General features: G+C 32.4%; 1 protein-coding gene across 3 annotated transcripts in view; it reads right to left on the bottom strand.

Moving 5' to 3' along the window:
* The window catches only part of Mekk1 (mitogen-activated protein kinase kinase kinase 4), a 59286-nt gene that overhangs the window by 45904 nt on the left and 438 nt on the right, over nucleotides 1-12944 (bottom strand). The window lies entirely within an intron of this gene.

Genomic DNA, 12944 nt, shown 5'->3' with positions numbered 1-12944 from the left:
TAAAATCTAATTACAACATTTTGAGTGTGTCCAAATACTTGTTCACAAAATCTGGATTATCTCCAATTACAGGAGTTATCTTCATATTATTTCTTGACATCTCATCAAAGATGAAGAAGAATATGGAAGTCTGGGCATTTACGGGGCTGACGACCGTCATAGGCTGGTTTAAGTGATCACTTTACACACGTGTAACATTCACCAATTCTACCCATTATTGACAACCACACTACTCAAATTCTTGGAAGTTCCATATATATGAACCAATTTAGAAACCTTGTTCTTGAATCACTAGAACTTCACTAGAGACATCTATTGGTGAGATGTAAAGAAGCTTTTTATTAAGCAGAAACTCTTATATTAGTATGCGAGATCCGAATCCTAGATTATAATCACACACATGAGAAACGCCAGAAAATACCATTTTCATTTTTATTATTAAGCTTATAATTTGACCAGATAATTTATTTACAACATTTTGAGAATATTCCAGACTTCCATATTCTTCTTCATCTTTGATGAGATGTCAAGAAATAATATAAAATCTAATAATGAAAAATAAACAAATAAATTGTATTTACATGTAAGTATTTCGGCTCAATATAGGCCATGCCTAAAGAGCCGTAATACATAAAGTAAAAAAAATGTATGTATGTATCTATGAAATAAATATATATAAAAAAATTTTAAAAATCATTTTGACTCCCCTGGAAGTTGAATCCAGGATATATGCATATAATCAAATGTGCTAAAAAAACTCGCTCCCCACATTACTTTGCAAGAAATCGTTTGTTAGTGGGTTAATGCAAGCAGTTGTGCTAAATTCAGAGTCAGACAACATTATTTTCATTTCAAATTGCTCTGCATTTCACATAAACACACTCAGACACATAATTTAGAGGAATGTGTACTCACCGCATAGAAAACTCTTAGTAAAATTACCTCTTAAAATAAATTTATGTAATTTTGTAAAGTATTTTTTACATATTTAAAAATAAAGAAACAAAATATTAAATTTTAAGAACTTTGTTTCCAGTCACTAAATGTATTGGTATATGAGAGAATAATATTCATCGGAAAAAGGTGAAGGTCATTCAGATAAAAATTCAAATATTAAAAAGCAAAAAAAATATACATAGTTGATTTTTTAAATTGAAGCATTAATAAAAATTTCCGAAATTTTAGTAATGCGGTTGTCAATCATGGGTAGAATGGTGAATTTTATACAGTATATAAAGTGATCACTCAACTCATCCAATGACAGGTCGTAAGTCCTATTCCCACCTCAAATAAAATTCTTCACCTATGTCCCTTTACCCTTTGACTACCAAATTGACAATGAACGGATTTGCGTCGTTCAATGCCCACCGGTCCTGTATGAGACCGGTGGGTATTGAACGACGCAAATCTGCGGTCCCGCAAAGGACCACTGGGCGGCTAAAGGTTAAAACCCGATTTGTTTTAACAATGGAGGGTTTATAAATTATGGAACACTTTTGAATTATTTATGTTTAAATGGCGGTATTTCTAGAATAGTAACCCCTAAAGCTATTTATTTTCAAAACATATTACCATACATGCATAAGTCATATATGTATATAATATTCCCGATGAGTAATTTCTATTTCTCATTTTGGGAAATGAATTTTTGAATTTCCAATGGTAACCAAAGGGTTAAGAAACGGTATCGGTAGTCGTAAGACGCGAATAATTTCAACGAACAAATGTTTCGATTACTTTAATGGTTGTTTACAGTAATAGATTTATAGTGATGGGTAGCAGATTGGTAATGGTTTACAATACATGCCCGGTATACGAGCATTTAGTTTATAGATACCAACCGGGGCGCGATCATGTAGACACGTTCGCATTAGAGATCGCACCGCTCGTCTTTCCAGGGATTCGACGTACTGATCATCGTGCCATCTTCGTCTTTATACAAGTACTTAGAAGCATCGGATCACAGAAATAGTATGAAATTTAAATATTTTTGTAAATAATAAAAACACAAATATTTCTCTTTTTAAAATATTTTTATTTTATTTTTATGTACAGTATTTTCAAACAAAACATTTTGTTTGCCTCCATGGTGTAATAGTCAGCGTGTTTAGCTACCGTGCTGGAGGTCCCGGGTTCGATTCCCAGGGAGGGTTAAAATAAATATTAGTGATTTTACACTATAATATTTATTTCATATTACTCTAGACTGGCCCCTGAAGCGCTTAAAGGTTTAAAAACCAAACATAATCAGATAGATAAAAACTATAAAAAAAAACTCGTTTGCGCCAAGAATTCATGATTTTCTAATGATAAGACTTTGTTTCTAAATTTGTACGCTAGAGAGATAAACAATTGAAAGCATTGTACGAAAAAATAAATAGATTTCCGGTAGGTACTAGCATAAAGAAGATATTTAGATAGGTACTTAGCACTTTTCATGTGTTAAATATATCGCGAATAATCATGTGATGCTAACTAAATAGCAATTTTCAAAAAGCTCAAACCTTTGTATATAAACAGTATGAAATAACTTCACTGCTTTATTTGTGTGTAGCATTCACGCGCGGCTCACGTTTATACTCGCTTTGAAACAAGCGAGTATAAACACGAGTCGTCGAGGGGACTAAAGCTGAGTTTAAATTCGCAAATTATACATTCATACACGAAATTTAATTATTTATTTGATGTATTTTTTGAATTCACTACATACTGACATAAAATATTGTGTCAATACTGTAAGGGTATACTTTCAACTACGCAATGATACTTTTAAATTATTTGACTAATTTCTATCAGCCATACGCGGCTAGCGCGTATTCTGCACTGGGGGAAATGTCAGATGTACGCGTCTAGCGCGTACACCGTACTCAACGTGTTGAACTATACCACACACACCTATAATATTTGATACCTTTTGCGGTTTGGTTAATAGCACTGATATTGGCCACATATACCGCATTATGCTCGATGACAAGACGACCTACCGCGCAGATGGACACATGTACCTGCTCACAAGCACTCTTCCTTAATTTGATTTATTTTTACTATTTTATTTGCTTGTAAAAAAATATATTAAAATAGTTAGATTGACAATAAAAAAAGCCAATGAAATAATTCCACATTTATGTTATGAATACTGTTGAACATTAATGCCCAATATACGATAAATTGCAACTAAAATTTCTTTAAACCCAGGTAACATTTGGCGTACTTGAATTTTTTACTTAAAATACCGTTTTTGTATTGAAAAAAAAAGTTTTTCTTCGAAATAAGAATATGGTTTTGAAAAAAAGTCATTGTAAGATAAGGAGTAAAAAATAATGATTTAAATATCTTTGATGAGATGTCAAAAAATAATTTGAAAATAACTCCTGTAATTGGAGATAAAAACCAGCCTATGACGGTCGTCAGCCCCGTAAATGCCCAGACTTCCATATTCTTCTTCATCTTCGATGAGATGTCAAAAAATGATATACATAAGTATATTGTGTTAAGATAAAGAGAGTAAGTTAGATAAAATTTACTCCATAGAATATTATAAAATGCTTGAAGATAAAAGGCGTCAAAAATGATGAGAATAAATATTTATAATACATCATCTTATCTTGGCTCATGTTAATTTTAGGGTGGAGTAGAATATATGTTTTTTTTTAAATACAGAAATTAAATCGACGCTTACAATAAATTGTTTACTACGGGTATGCACGCTAATGTACGCACTATCGACCCGCGGCACATTCGGGCTATTAATAGAAGAATTACACCAGCCACCGGGCTTCCATACAAGAACACTTCGCGGGCTTCTCCACCAGCTTGACTAATTTAAACACTATTTATTGATTCAGTACATACCTATTATTGTCAACTTTTTTCATTTTCATTTTTGGTTCATTTTTGGTTTTCTGTTAAAATCGAATATTTATACTACCACGTTTAATCTGTTGTATACTTTCCAGTACCCTTTATTATAATCTAAAATAAAATATGTACCCACAACTTGCCTTTGTGAGATATTTTTTTGTATTGATATATATATATATTTTATTATTATTTTTTATTTTTTTATTTGTTCGGGAATTGTACAGCTTTACATTAAAAAATATATAATAAAAAAATATTAACATTATCAATAATAAACATAACATTACATAAACAAAAATAGTTACATGAATAATAATAAAGCCAATTAAACAATTCCACATGTATGTTATAATTACAATCATAACATTAAATTACAGTATAAAATTTTGTACTTATGAATGCAAACACGTCAAACGCCAATAATGAAATTTGTCAATTTTAAATTAAAAAAAAAAAAACTTTTCGGTAATTTACGTATACTCATTAATAATGTTATATATTTAGTTTTTTAAATTGTTTGATTGGACGATTGGTTCCATAGTTACAGCATTTTGAGAAAAGCTCTTTGATTGAGGTCACTGGTGCCCCCCATGGCGTTGCGGTCCAACACAGGCAAGGTCACCGGTGACACCCATGGCGTTTAACATGTTAACCACTCCATGACAGGTCGCGAGCTGTGTGAATGCCCAGACTTCCATATTCATCTTCATCTATTAATAACTCCAAAGTGGAGGAAACCCAGATTTGTGAACATGTATTTGGACACACTCAAAATGTTGTGAATATTGGTTGTGAAATACAAACTATATTTTCTCAAAGAAGCGGTCTTACATAAACAAGCGTTTTATTTTAATATTTAAATCTAAACACTGGCTACCCAACTGTGTCAACTTTACTACGATATTATGAATTAAAAACACAATTTTAATATTGACGTCAATTGTCATATCGCTCACTCCTTTCAACAACGTAATAAATCAAAAATCGTCAATTTTCAGTTGTGCATGTTTTCGGAATGCCCAGAAAATGTACTGTATCCCAGCAAAATCGGCATATTTTTAACTTAATATTACCCGCTACAGGGCAGAAAGTGTTGTTTTTGTATTTTTAAGAAAAGGTATTGTTTAATATTTTTTTTAAATATACTAATTATTTTTCAAATGGAGAAAAAACCTTCAGGTTTTACCTAAAAAGATCTGTTGCACAGTAAAAAGTTCAATAAGTGGCTTGATATTTATTTTTAATACATTTCATTATATTTTTTAACTTTAAACGATCTTATTGTTTTTTAAATATATGACGTTGTTGAAAGGAGTGAGCGATATATATTATGAGTTAGAAATACGCAGTACACAACGAAATTTATGCACTGATTGGCGTCATTAGATTTAACGATTGAATAAAAAAAACGATATAAGTAACGTCTTCTTTTTAAAAAAGTCGTTATTTAATTTGATTTTTCAATTCGTTCACCCACGCCTAAAATTTATGTTAGTAAAAAATGTGCGTGTACTGTACACGTGACAAAAGTGAATTTTTGGAAAATATTTCATATCCAACGTGTGGTACCTCAACTGTTCATTTATACTGCACCTGGGACATTTTTTAGAAATCTCGCAAGCCTACATAAAAAAGATATATATATATATATATATATATATATATATATATATATATATATATGTGTGTGTGTGTGTGTGTGTGTGTGTGTGTGTGTGTGTGTGTGTGTGTGTGTGTGTGTGTGTGTGTGTGTGTGTGTGTGTGTGTGTGTGTGCGTGTGTGCGTGTGTGTGTTTGTATGTATGTATGTATGTATAAATATTTTATTATCGGTTCGTTATTTTTTGTTTAAACGAATGCGTGTGACCCCAGAGTATGCAGTAACTAGTGACACATTGACCTTAGAGGAATGACCTTATACAGTAACCTACAAATAGTATATATATATATATATATATATAGATATATATAGATATATATATATATATATATATATATATATATATATATATATATATATATATATATATATATATATATATATATATATATATATATATATATATATATATATATATATATATATATATATATATATATATATATATATATATATATATATATATATATATATATGTATATATTATGTATAGAGCACCTGCCTACTTCAACACGATTTATTATATTTAATAAAGCGTATCCCGTACGTAAACGTTAATTTTATATCGGGCTTAAATATTGTCTATGAACAGACTACAAACATAGATTTTATATAATATTTAAAAAAAATGGATTTCCACGGAAAAAATACGAACGAAGCTTATCAAAATATTTTTGAGAATTTTTAATGGTTTTTTCTTTCAAGCGCTGGATTATTCACCCTACGGATGATATATTATAGTAAACTATATATATAATACTTTATACCGTAATGCCGTTAGCTAATCTATCAAAATTACAATTAACATACGAACGGAATCCAACCACATTGCTTATATGTATACATGGTTAATATAATTATGAAATAATGGGCAGAATGGTCAACGTTACACAGGCGTATAAAGCGAAACCTTAATCCAGCCAAATGCCAGGTCGTAAGCCCTGGGATGCTCAAACTCCCATTTTCTTTCGTATAAAAAGGATTGATACCTTTTATCAGGTTGAGACATCTATAACCAGGGGCGTGCAATCCATATAGGCAGAAAAGCAGTGCCTAACTTACCCGCGTGATATATAAAAACGCAAACAGTACCTACCCTACCTCACTAAGTAGTACCTAGCTTACCTCACTACCCACCTCATCTGTCTACACTAATTAATTCTCTGTGCACGCCACTGCCTATAATATGTATATAAACATATTTTTGACTCAATCCTTACCCACCTACAAACAAGGTGGTGTTTATTTTTCTTTAATTTTAACATTAGTATAGCGACCTTTTTTAAACCCATATCCGCACCCCAATGGTGCATAAGGCACTGCATCATATAAACGCAGTGTTATCTTGATCGTTAACACATGAAGGAAAGGTGATCAGCCCTCCGCTTCAGGTACCAGTCCAGGGTAGTATTGAATAAATATTAGAGTGAAAAAAAACACTTATATTTATTTGAAACCCCCTGGGAATCGAATCCGGGACCTCCAGAGCGGTAGCCGAGCGTGCTGACCATTACACTACGGAGGCGGGCATAATACTCTATTTATTATATAAATTATATTCATATTTATTGTACTTAGTGTCCCTTAGAGACATAATGAATCCTTAAAATTAAATAGCGACCTTTAGTTATTGACAATTAGATAACTTTGGCCAATATTGAGTCAGAACTAAACCACTCTATTAATCCACTAATTTAATCGACTCATTATTGTATAGACGAATGTCCGGATTTTTTAAATATTTATGTTAGTACCTGTATGGGACCTACAGCATGGTAGCCTAGCGCGCTGACCATTATACTACGGAGGCGGACAATGCCTAGTTATTATAAAATATAACGTTAAATTGCAAATAAACAATTTTTGAAAAAAATGTGCTGAATTTGTTAATTGTCGTAATAATTTACTAATTATTTTGTGAACAAGTATTCGGACACACTCAAAATGTTGTAAATAAATTATCTGGTCAAATTATAAGCTTAATAATAAAAATGAAAATGGTGTTTTCTGGCGTTTCTCATGTGTGTGATTATAATCCAGGATTCGGACCTCACATACTAATATAAGAGTTTCTGCTTAGTAAAAAGCTTCTTTACATCTCACCAATAGATGTCTCTAGTGAAGTTCTAGTGATTTAAGAACAAGGTTTCTAAATTGGTTCATATATATAGAACTTCCAAGAATTTGAGTGGTGTGGTTGTCAATAATGGGTAGAATTGGTGAATGTTACACGTGTGTAAAGTGACACTTAAACCAGCCTATGACAGTCGTCAGCCCCGTAAATGCCCAGACTTCCATATGGATGTATTTATGCGTAATTATTATTAGAAAATATATTTAAAAAACACACATTTATTACTAGGGATAAGATTATAAAATAATTAAAAACAATGATAAAACTATGCCTACTTGATAAAGTTTATATGAATAACTTGCATTATGTTATCAATATTATTTACCTATCAGGTCGTAAGCCCTGTAAATACCCAGACATCTATATTCTACTTCATCTATGTTGAGATGGTAACTTCTAAGAGAAGATGTCCAGATTTGTGAACAAAAATTTGAACACACTCAAAATGTAGTGAACATGAGTTATTTACAACATTTTGAGTGTGTCCAAATACTTGTTCACAAATCTAGATTATCTCCAATTATAGGAGTTATTTTTCATATTAATCACATGCTAATATATGAGTTTCTGCTCAATAAAAAGCTTATTTTCATCTCACCAATAGATGTCTCTAGTGAAATTCTAGTGATTCAAGCAGAAGGTTTCTAAAATGATTCATATATATAGAACACCCAAGAATTTTAGTAGTGTGGTTGTCAATAATGGGTAAATTGATAAATGTTACACGTGTGTAAAGTGTTCACTTAAACCAGCCTATGACGGTCGTCAGCCCCGTAAATGCCCAGACTTCCATATTCTTCTTCATCTTTGATGAGATGTCAAAAAATAATTATTAATAAAGCATTCAGGATGTATTTATGCGTAATTATTATTAGAAAATATATTTAAAAAACACACATTTATTACTAGAGATAAGATTAAAAAATAATTAAAAACAATGATAAAACTATGCCTACTTGATAAAGTTTATATGAATAACTTGTATTATGTTATCAATATTATTTACCTATCAGGTCGTAAGCCCTGTAAATACCCAGACTTCTATATTCTTCTTCATCTATGTTGAGATGGTAACTTCTAAGAGAAGGTGCCCAGATTTGTGAACCAAAATTTGAACACACTCAAAATGTAGTGAACATGAGTTATTTACAACATTTTGAGTGTGTCCAAATACTTGTTTACAAATCTAGATTATCTCCAATTATAGGAGTTATTTTTCATATTAATCACATACTAATATATGAGTTTCTGCTCAATAAAAAGCTTATTTTCATCTCATTAATAGATGTCTCTAGTGAAATTCTAGTGATTCAAGCACAAGGTTTCTAAAATGATTAATATATATAGAACACCCAAGAATTTTAGTAGTGTGGTTGTCAATAATGGGTAAATTGGTGAATGTTACACGTGTGTAAAGTGTTTACTTAAACCAGCCTATGACGGTCGTCAGCCCCGTAAATGCCCAGACTTCCATATTCTTCTTCATCTTTGATGAGATGTCAAAAAATAACATGAGTTACCATATGTTTAAGAAATAATCATTTTTCATATTTTTATAACTATTTCATAAATAACAATAATAGTGATCACTTTATCCACGTGTAACATTCACCATTCTACCCATGATTGACAACCACCTACCCGTGAATTGAATTCAGAAAAAAAATTTTTTGAACGCTATCAAAAGCACGTGTGATAAAAAGGCGAGTGATCATGTTTGATTTCCACCGATTAATATACGTCTACACTACTCTGTCTGTATTTTATTTGCTGATGTCCCCATTCTTGTCTTATCTTGAGAAAGTAAAAAAAAAAAAAACCATTGCTTACATCAAATACAACTTTATTTTTTCAGTCGTATAGTCCAGTGCTCCGCAACCGGTGTGCCGCGAGCCGGATACAGGTGTGCCGCGGTCAAATTAATGTATTTGACATTTTATAATTATTCATCATATATTTAATACATGTTTATATTTAATAAATATAAATGTAAGTGATTTTTTCACTCTAATATTTATTTAATATTACCCTGGACTGGTACCTGAGGCGGAGGGCTGATTACCTTTCCTTCATGTGTAAACGTTCAAGATAACACTGCGTTTATATGACGCAGTGCCCTAATCACCATTGGGGTGCGGATAAGGGTTTTACTATTATCATTTATTATTATATTTAATACACAATGACAAATTAATTTTAACAATTTTGTCTATTTTTCGAAATGTAGCAAATAATGATTATTATAACAAAATAATTTTCCAATTTTCTATATTTTTTAGCTTTTGGTGTGCCGCAGAATTCTAGAAAGAATTTTGGTGTGTCGTAGGTGGGAAAAGGTTTCGGAGCACTGGTATAGGCATTGGGAAGTTTAAAAAAAGGAATAGGCCTTTGTCAGGATGTTGGATTATTGGCTAATAAATTAATATGAAAAATCACAAGATTATCGAAAACATTCTTATTGAAATCTGTAGGGAAGTAAGGGAGATATTATAGTTTAAACATTAGATATTTGAATAAAACGAAAAACGTGCGTTCGCATACGTCATCAAATTTCCGTCATCGAACGTTTTATGACGTCATATGGTTTATAGAGTTCTAATAGTAGTAGTATGAATTGTTTGTTTACTACTACACTACCATTTGTGTTTTACAAATATGAAGGGAGGGGGCAATGACACCAACATTTAAATAATTCCATCGTTTCTGTGACGTCATTCATTGCCAACATACGAAAATAACGTTTTTTCGAAGGCGAATTTTCCAAAAGAAAATTATGAATGAAAACATTAATTATATCGGCTGTTATAAACACAAAACGAGTCAAATACAATCCTTTATAGGTTGAGTATGTTAAATTAGATATTCCTCCCGTCTGACAAAGATCCATTATAATTGTGAAGTGAATGAAGTGAAAAAAGTGATCAATATAGTTTTATATCGAACAATCACCTCAATCTGAAACTTCGGAAAAGCATGGTTATAGTACTTCTATACGGAGTTGAACCGTGGATCCTCAAGTTTAGCAGTATGAACCAGTTAGAGGCATTCGACATGTGGCTACATAGTATAATGCTACCATGCAATGCATTCCATGGCCGATATGGTCAGCTAAGCGAATGTGCTCCAAAGAGCGAGAGTAGGAAGACAGTTGCTGACTGATATCAAAGTCCGGTAGGTGTCCTATCTGGGGCATGTGCTTAGAGGAGAGAAGTACGAGCTATTGCACCTTATCATAACTAACTAACTAACTAACCACGCCGCTCTCCGCAGGGCTAGGCAGAGAGAATAGAACGCCACACCACTCTGTCCTTGCAAACATTATTCGCCTCTTCCGTGTTCAAGCATCTCCTCATACATACCCGCCGATTGTTTAGACTACTAACCTGACCGCTTTCAAGTATTTGGCATACTTGATCGTGCCAAGTTTTTCTCGGTCTTCCTCTGCTCCTTTTTCCAATTACATTCGCATCATAAATTTGTTTTACCGTTCTTACCTTACTCATTCGTTCTACATGTCCAAACCATCTCAACACACCTTTCTTAATTTTATCGATAATGCTTGTCTCAGCTTTGCATTCCTTCCTTATTTCACCATTCGAACATCTATCATACATCGTTTTGTCGCACATTCTTCTGAGAGATCGCATTTCGACTGCATTCAGTCTACTTTCATCCTTTTTTTGCCAACTCCATGTTTCACTTCCATACATTAGGGTCGGAACCAGGACTCCGTTGTGTACACCTAATCATAAAAGGCAAAATAGAAGATCGACGAGGTGTGAGCAGAAGACAGATCTCCTGGCTCCGGAATATACGAGATTGGAAGGGGATCAGAACCGTCGAGGCGCTGTTTAGAGCTGCTCAAAACAAGGACAATCACTCTCAAGTAATAGTCGACGTCAGGGGGATCCGACATGACACGCACAGAAGATCAAATTGCCTTCAACTAACTTAGAAGAAGAAGAAGAATTTCACGAGCCGCGGCTGTAACATACAACAATATTGAGAATAGCGGTGATCCGGTTCGATCCGGCACATTCCGCTTGCTAAATTTGATTAAAAAATCATTGCGACATAAATTTACACATTACTATACTTTAAAAATTACCCAATTCCGGCAGGATTTAAACTTGATTCGTTCTATTTTATGTTTAAATTATGCGTTGTGAATATCAACTACACATTATAAATGAATTATGACACGTGTTGCGATGTTATTCAACATCATTATCAAACGTGTTTCGACGTTATTCAACATCATTATCAAACGTGCTTGCATTTGAGAGTGAGCTCTTGACAATTGAGGGGTGAGGGATGAGGAAGGTATGAGTGGGTGCTGGTTCTAATTATTCTTCAGTGGGAACATGAATTATTGATTTAAAAAAAAATCAATTTTCCAAAGTATAAAAATACTGAAGACTTTTAGTATGAATGATATTTAGGATTTTTTTCTTATGTCCGGTCGAGTAATGTGATGATTGAAGAAAAATTCCCGGTGACCATCGTTGTAAAATTAAATACCATAATTATTGTCCCCTAGTAGCATGCTCTCGTGGCGGTATTCAGAAATGATGTAGGAAGTCGACCTTGTGATTGAAAATCCATTTAAAAATAATATATCGGGCCAAACCTCATCCCCAAAATCCCCAGATCCAATTAAAGTCATCATAATCTTTGGTAAAATACTAGGGGTCAAAACTAGCAGATTTTAATGATTATTCGTACCTACTTGTGCACTATTTCATTACTTGTTTCTGGTGTATTTGGTTTTCTATTGGTAAAAAGTATGTATTTATTTTCTATGTCATAGGATTTTGGATTAATTTATTTGATTAGATACCACCAGACACAGATTGGTACATATCACATTTGTACCAGACAAATGTAGACAAAATAATTGGTAATATAAATGGGACACATTAAATGGCAATATGTTTTAAATATTAGATTGACTATGGAAATCAGTGGAGTAAATAACTAAGGTACCAAAAAACTTAGCAAGCTACCATATTTACCCCATTAAAAACGTTTTTATTATTATTTATTCTTATTTTACGATAAACAGTACGATAATTAAAATGCCTACCGGCATGCAATATTGTTATACAGAATACAAATATACATGGAAACTCCATGTTTACATTGAACACTGATAGATTTGTAAGGGCATGCGTTGAAACCGATTACTTGGAATAGGAGTAGAATACCGAAAATTCTAAAACCAACATGAAAAGTAAACAATAGTAATTTATTCCGTCGATATACTCGGCATAACGGGATTGGTTAATAG

Source organism: Brachycentrus maculatus, unplaced genomic scaffold (assembly GCF_059751285.1).
Source record: "Brachycentrus maculatus isolate JH-2025_06_01 unplaced genomic scaffold, ASM5975128v1 h1tg000176l, whole genome shotgun sequence".
Taxonomy (NCBI): Eukaryota; Metazoa; Arthropoda; class Insecta; order Trichoptera; family Brachycentridae; genus Brachycentrus; species Brachycentrus maculatus.
This window is presented reverse-complemented; position numbering and strand designations above follow the sequence as displayed.